Source organism: Peromyscus eremicus, chromosome 6, assembly GCF_949786415.1.
Source record: "Peromyscus eremicus chromosome 6, PerEre_H2_v1, whole genome shotgun sequence".
NCBI classification, from domain to species: Eukaryota; Metazoa; Chordata; class Mammalia; order Rodentia; family Cricetidae; genus Peromyscus; species Peromyscus eremicus.
In genome coordinates, this window is record NC_081421.1 from 7,824,542 (window position 1) to 7,832,592 (window position 8,051).

At 40.0% G+C, this 8,051-nt stretch overlaps 1 pseudogene; it reads left to right on the plus strand.

The window, feature by feature from the left end:
• Positions 1–7,027: 7,027 nt before the first annotated feature.
• LOC131912815 (small ribosomal subunit protein eS7-like) lies at positions 7,028–7,579 on the plus strand (annotated as a pseudogene).
• Positions 7,580–8,051: the final 472 nt, after the last annotated feature.

Consider the following 8,051-nt stretch of genomic DNA (forward strand, 5'->3'; position numbering starts at 1 on the left):
TAGGGAATTAGTTCCAAAAAGCCAGTTCATGCACTAGGGATAAATCCTGGTCCCACTGCCAGGGGCCCCACAAACTGCTCAAGCCACACAACTGTCACCCACATTCAGAGGGCCTAGTTCAGCCCCATGCAGGTTCCTCAGCTATCAGTTCAGAGTCAGTGAGCTCCAACTAGCTTTGGTCAGCTGTCTCTGGGTTTCCCCATCATGATCTTGAGCCCTTTGCTCATATAATCCCTCCTCCCTCTCTTCGAGTAGACTCTGGAGCTCCACGCAGTTCTTAGCAGTAGATCTCTGCATCTGCTTCCATCAGTTATTTGGTGAAGGTTCTATGATTGACAGTTAGTCATCAATTTGATTACAGGGGAAGGTCAGTTCAGGGACCCTCTCCACTAATGCTTGAAGTCTTAGCTAGTGTCATCCTTGTGGATTCCTGGGAATTCCCCTAGCACCAGGTTTCTCCCTAACCGCATAATGACTCCCTCTACCAAGATATCTCTTGGCTTGCTCTCTGTCTCTGTCCCTCCCCGAAATAGAACATCCCTCATGTTCCCTCATGTTCTCCTGTCACCTCCCCTTACCTTCTTCCCCCATCCCCATGCTCCCTATTTACTCAGGAGAACTTATATATTTCCTCTTCCTAGGGGGATCCATGCATGTCTCTTTCAGGGTACTCCTTGTTACCTAGTTTCTCAGTATAACCAAATTACTTAACAGTTTCAAAGTTAAGGAGTGCCAAGTAGCTTACTGTGGTGGTATTGTGTTCCCCAAAATATTGTGTGACCCTAATAAACTTACCTGGGGTCAGAGAACAGAACAGCCACCAGATACAGAGGCTAGAAAATGGTGGCACTCACACCTTTAATCTTAGCCTTCTGGAGGCCACACTGGAAATAGCCAGGCATGGTGACTCACTCCTTTAATCCCAGGAAGTGATGGCAGGAAGCAGAAAGGTATTTAAGGCGTGAGGATGAGGAACTAGAGCTGGTTAAGCTTTTAGGCTTTTGAGCAGCACAGTTCATCTGAGACCCATTTGGATGAGGACTCAGAGGCTTCCAGTCTGAGAAAATAGGATCAGCGGAGGAATTGGCAAGGTGAGGAAACTTCTCCTTCTCTGATCTTCCAGCGTTCACCCCAATACCTGGCTCCAGGTTTGTTTTTATTAATAAGACCTCTAAGATTCCTGCTGCAGCTTACAGTAGTTGAGGTCTTAGCAAGGTTGTGAAGCTTTTGTGAGGATCTGAACAAACAAATCTAGCTTTTGTTGTTGTCCTTCTGTTGTCAGACTTAAGACCTTGACCCCATTTCCTGGTTCTTGTCCTTTCTTGTCTTCAAAGTCAACAGTGGTCTGTATTAATATCTTCCTCCCATCCTCTCTTATTCTGTCTCTGATTCTCCAAAATCTCTATCCCACATTAAAGAGCTCTGTGTTTACCTTGCTCCTACATGGATTACATCTTTAAAAGTCAACTGGTTAACAAGTTTAACACAGATTGAAACTGTAATTTCCTTTCCCATGTATGCTAACACAGTCACATTCAAGGGAATAGACATCTGTGTGAGAGACAGTGTTTTGCATACCACATCAGTGTGTTCCAATATGGTAGAATTATTCTTGTTGTGGGCCTTCGAGATTTGGTTCAGGCTGGAAGTCTTCCAACAAAGATGCAAGACTGTTATTATTTATCAATTTCTATAAGGAATTGTGCCAGAATTTTGAAGGGTAATGAATTGAATCACTAGATTTCATTTAGTGGGATGACCATTTTTACAATTTTAATCCTACTCTTCTGCCTTAGTCTCTGTTTTATTGCTGTGAAGAGACACCATGGCCTCCATAACTCATATGAAGAAAAGCATTTAATTGACCCTTGCTTACAGTTTCAGAGGTTCAGTTCATTATCACATGGCATGAAGCATTGCTGGAAGCATGATAGGGAGTATGGCTGTGCTCAGGCAGACATGGTGCTAGAAATGAGCTAAGAGTTGTACATGTAGATCCTCAGGCAGCAGGAAGAAAAAAAGCCACTGGGTCTGGCTAGGGCTTCTTCAAATCCCAAAGCCCACACCCAGGTACACTCTTCCTCTAATGGGGACACACCCACTACAAAAAGGCCACACCCACTACAACAAAGGAACACCCACTCCAACAAGGCCTTATCTCCTAACTTATCTCAAGTTGGGCCACTTCCTAATGAGTAAGCATACAGATATTTGAGCCTAATGGGGTTCATTCCTATTCAAACCACCACACATTCCACAAGCATGGGAGGTATTTTCATCTTCTAATGTCTTCTTTAATTTCTTTCTTTAATGTCTTAAAGTTTTATTATACAATTTTTTCACTTGTTTGGTTAGAGTTATCCCAAGATTTACTTTGAGGTTATTTATAAAGAAATTTTCTTAATTTCTTTCTCAATATGTTTGTCATTTATATATAAGTAGGTTATTGAATTTTGTGTGTTAATTTTGTATCATGCTAGATTGTTGAAAGTTTTTATCAGATGTAGAAGTTTATTGGCAGAGTTTTTAGGGACCTTTTATTTATAAAATCATAATTGCAAATAAAGATACTTTGACTTCTTCCTTTCCTATTTGTACCCTCTTGATCTTCTTCAGTTGTCTTATTGCTGTAGCTAAGATGTCAAGTACTCCACTGAAGTATTGGTGAAATTATTTAGGCCACTCCACGTAGTTAAAAGGAGATTTATTTAATGGCGTAACTTACAAATTAAGGGATAGGTAGGTCGCGGGGTCTGGGGAAGGTGTATCACAGTCCAGCGGTGTTCTCTGGAGCTCTCCTCTGTCCACCTCCACCATCCAGCATCCTGGAACCAAGAGAGCGTTCACCGATCCTGATCTCGGGTCCCCAGGCGCCTCCCTTGGCCCCGCCTTGTAGGAGTGACAGTTGCCGAAGTCTCAATGGGGGTTGGAACTTCCAGAACAAAGCTGGAATGGCTACCCAATACATCTCCCCCTTTTTGTCTAAATAAGAAAGTTCTAACCTAATACAAGACTATAAACAAAGGAATGGTTATCAAATATTGTCCAGGAATAATGAGGGATAATGACCTAGATAAGATGGAACTACAACCAATGCAAACAATATCAAGCAAGAAACACATATTAAAATCCAGAGAAGTATAGAGCATAGGTAAATGGCATGTTACAAAGATCATTCCAAAAGGTGTCCTATCCTAAAGAACCTGAATCTAATACTTAATATGTTCTATCTACTAAGTTGTAACTATAACTGCTAGTCTTCAATCCCATCAAAGACCTGAGAAGGAATATAATGGTACCTGAGAAATGGTAGATGGATGCAAGCAACTTTCGGGAATCTTGCGAGAGTAGACCGAGACAGCTGGCAGCCTGGACAGTAACCTAATGTTTCTCAGCATTGTTGGTGCATTCAAATTGGCTACAGGCCTAAAGTATCTGACAGACCATTTTCAGAAGCAGGAATTCTGAAAGACCATCTTACCCTGTCTTGGCAGAGTACAGTGGTCGCTTTCCTTGTGTCCCGCTTGTCCAGAAAGGATAGCATTGCATTTGTACTGTCAGCCGTCGAGGCAAGGGCAGTTCTTTGCCCAGTAGGCCATTTTGTGCCAAGAAGACAAACTTCCAAATGGAAATGTCTAGAAGCCCAACATTCTCTCGGGATCAAATTGGTGCAGCCAGGAGCAATTGTGTCTCACATCGACAGAATTCTAAGTTATTAAATGCCATATTCTCTAGGTCTATGAAGTGTTTGAAGATTACCTGTCCATCTGACCTATGTATCTGTAAATCTGTATAACCTAACTAACGTAACTATAGAGATGACAAGCATAGGTGACTATAAATCTATAAGTCTTATCTACTGAAATAACCTAAGGACTAAGGCTTCACGTAAACAAGGTAGACAGTCTATAAGCAAGTGTATGGTAAAGAACGATGACTTCAAAGTTGTGACAATACACAAGATGTTATAACAGAGGTAGGAGTGTATAGTGTGATATACAATATGACAATAATCTTAAATATATATCAATATACCGAATATCCTAAACAGAAGTAGAACATACATAAAGTATGACAGATATAAATTTACATTTGTATCAATATACAAACATTTCAAATAAGAGTAGAAATATATGTACATTATACCAAGTATAGTTCTGTATTTGTGTCAATATACAAATTATCTTAAACAGGAATATAAAAATAGTTTACATTTGTATCAACATATAAGAATCCATAACAGTGCAAATTACAGTGCAAATTATTTAAGGCTGCTATTTTACTAAATTTGTTTACTAGTATACACAATAATCTACCATAATGTCTTATACGTATCCATTCCATTTCTTCTTTTCCTTTTTTTTTTTTTTTTTTTTTTTTTTTTAAGAGTACTGAGTTTTCTCTCTGGTTAAGATATATTGATGCTGGGTTTGCTGTTAATTGCCACTATTATGTTAAGGTATTTCCCTTGTATCCCTAGTCTCACAAGACTCTTTGCTTACCTCTGCTGTATCTAAAGACACAGTCAACAAGAACCACAAAATGCTGGGCGGTGGTGGTGGACACCTTTAATCCCAGCACTTAGGAGGCAGAGGCAGGCGGATCTCTGTGAGTTCGAGGCCAGCCTGGTCTGGGAAGTGAGTTCCAGGAAAGGCTCAAAGCTACACAGAGAAACCTTGTCTCAAAAAAACAAAAACAAAGCAAAATAAAAAAATAATAAAAAACAAAAACAAAAACAAAAACAAACAAACAAACAAAAAACCTACAAAACACAAAATGCCCAAAGTAGCTCAAGCCTAACAATGTCTTTGTAATAATGTCAGGATACTGAGGCCTCACTTTAACACTGTCATCTTGCCCACATGTTTTATGCTAAAATCCCAATTAAAACAATGATATGAAGGTATGGGATCTGGGAAAATACTCTTTTTGATTAATTTCAGTAATATGAATTCACTTTAGTTTTCTGAAAGTCAGAAGTGGATGTAGGGTGAACTCTGCAACTGATTCACTGTGAATCAAAAAAATGAGGGTTGAAGAGTTGTTTTAGTTGTTAAAGCACACAATATCCTTCTGAGGACCAGATTTCCTTTCTAGGACCCACAACTCCCTGAACCTCCAGTTCCAGGGGATCCCTCCTCTGATCTCCAATCACTGCAGGAATCTGGTACATAGACATACATGTAAACAAAACATCCAAATACATAAAATAAAGAAATTTAAAAGCAAAAATGAAGAAAATTAAATCATGGAACCTGTAGGAAAACATGTAGAATAGGAAATTATATTGCTATTGGAAATTATTTTGCTATTGGAAATTATTTTGCTATTGGAAATTATTTTGCTATTCAAAATAAGCTGTGAGGTGTGTGTGTATGTGTGTTCTATGTGTATTGTATACGGGTATGTGCAGATAAATGGAATATGTTTATATGAGCATGCATGTGGAAATCAGAGGTCAAAGTTGGATGTATCCCTTATTGCTCTCCACCTTGGTTTTTGAAGAAGGATCTTTCTTTCAGTCTAGTGGTCATAGTCTCTCAAGAAAAGCAGGACAAGCAAGCTCGAGGGATATATGTGTCTTCTCACCATACTTCTGGTAACATTCATTTCCTGCCAAAGGCAGCTTTTTAAGTGGGTATTTAGTATCCAAACTTAGATATAGATATTGTGCTGTAGGTATGTTACTCATTGTGCAGTTTCCTTAGTTCTTCACCATGGTCTTTGAGGAGATGTCAACACAAAGTCACCAAGCATTAGATGACTCCATTGTCTCTTAGAAATAACTATGCCACAGAATTCCTGCTTTGCTCACTCAGTTGCTTCTACATGCTATAATAATTATGATCTTTCTGCTTATTCCTGTGGTATTCTGTGCTAAGTAACCAAGGCCTTTATTAAGTCATGTTCATACAGTCATCTATACCGTACATCACAAAACTCAACATTTATTATACATGCTACCTGTGTGTATGTTGCACTAAGAAATATAAATAGAACCTTATGAGTAAGTGTTGGGAGGCATAAGAGGGCTCTGAGTGGGGGTATTGATGATGAGCTGGAGGGAGAAACAAGTGAACAAAAGTGTTTTAATTCTATTGAAAATGTGATTTTATTTGTTTCTGCCCTTCCATTATTCATGCCTTAGCCTCTTTTCTTCTGATACCAGGATATGATCAGTTCTGCCAAGAGTGGGCATCTTTTCAAGGATCAGGCCATATTCAGCTCCAATGTCAAGAAGATGAACCCATTGGCAAGAAGCTAAAAGAGTTTGAGTCCAACTGGACTCCCAGAGCTCCACCCAGGGCCTAGCCATGGATCTCTGCATCCAGATCCCTCAGTCGTTGGATGGGGTTTCTAGCACGACAATTAGGGTGTTTGGCCATCCCATCACCAGAGTAGGTCAGTTCGGGCTGTCTCTCGACCATTGCCAGCAGTCTGTTGTGGGAGTATCTTTGTGGATTTCTGTGGGCCTCTCTAGCACTTTGCTTCTTCCTATTCTCATGTGGTCTTCATTTACCATGGTCTCCTATTCCTTGTTCTCCGTCTCTGTTCTTGAGGGTTTATATGAGTGAGAATTGTTGAGACCAAGGTTGGATAAAGCACAGGGACAATTAGCCAAACGAATGGAAACACATGAACTATGAACCAATGGCTGAGGGGTCTCCAACTAGATCAGGCCCTCTGAATGGGTGAGACAGTTGATTGGCTTGATCTGTTTGGGAGGCATCCAGGCAGTGGGACTGGGTCCTGTGCTCATTGCATGAGTTGGCTGTTTGAAACCTGAGGCCTATGCAATGTCACTTGGCTCGGCCTGGGAGGAGGGGACTGGACCTGCCTGGACTGAGTCTACCAGGTTGATCTCAGTCCTCGGGGAAGGCTTTGCCATGGAGGAGATGGGAATGGGGGGTGGGCTGGGGGGAAAGGGAGGGGAGCCGGAGGGGAGAGAACAAGGGAATCTGTGGCTGATATGTAGAACTGAATTGTATTGCAAAATAAAAAAAAAAAATTGGCATTTTCCAAACTCATGACCACTGGGGAAAAAAAAAAAGAGTCTGAGTCTAGCATATCTCAGGAGCTGCTCCTGGAGATAAATTTACATCTAAAGGCATAGCTACTGGATCTCAGCATTAATTCTGCCAAAGAATTTATACTTAGTGGTGGTCCTAAAACTATCACAGCTTTTCTACCAGTTCCTCAGTTGAAATTTTTCCCAAGTCTGGCTTATTCGTGAATTACAAAAAAAAAAAAAAAAAGAAAAAAATAGGGTAATGTGCATAGTCTTCATTGCTCAGAGAAGAATTCTGTCTAAGTCAACTCAAGAAAGCCATTCAAAAGATAACCTAAAGTGTCCCAGAAGCCACTCCCACCACAGCAGTAGTCAGTGCCAGCCATCCTTGAAGTCTGGTCTTCCTAAGGGAAACTGTGAGTCAGAGGACCCCTGTTCAGTTTTACAAAGGTTCATTTAGACAAAGCACAGCAGAACAATGTGGAGCACAAGCTTGAAAACTTTCCTGGTGTGTGTAAGAAGCTCATTGGCAAGGATGTTGATTTTGAATTCCCCAAGTTTCTGATGTAAACAAAAATCACTAGATAAAGTGCCATTCACAGAACACACACACACACACACACACACACACACACACACACACATACACACACACAATTGATCTAACTGAATTTCATTAGAAATAAAACAATAATAACAAAAATAAAGTATATAACATTTATATCAATATTTCTTATGTTGAAAGTACTTTTCGTTCTTGATTATACTTATATGATCCTCAGTCCTTAGTCATTCTGGATCATTCTTTCACCCTCTGGAATGTCAGTGAATGGAACACTTCCTTTTATGTCAACAGAAAGAACGACAGTGAAGATATTCATGACTTGGAAGTAATTTGCCAACATATGCTAAAATTATCTGGACTTTTTCATATTCTAATCATGCTGGATTAGGCTGCATTCTGTAATGCAGATGTAATGTGATGGTCAGCTGACCAATCAAGAGAATTTTTATGAAAAAAAAGCTTCAAATTCACCAGTGT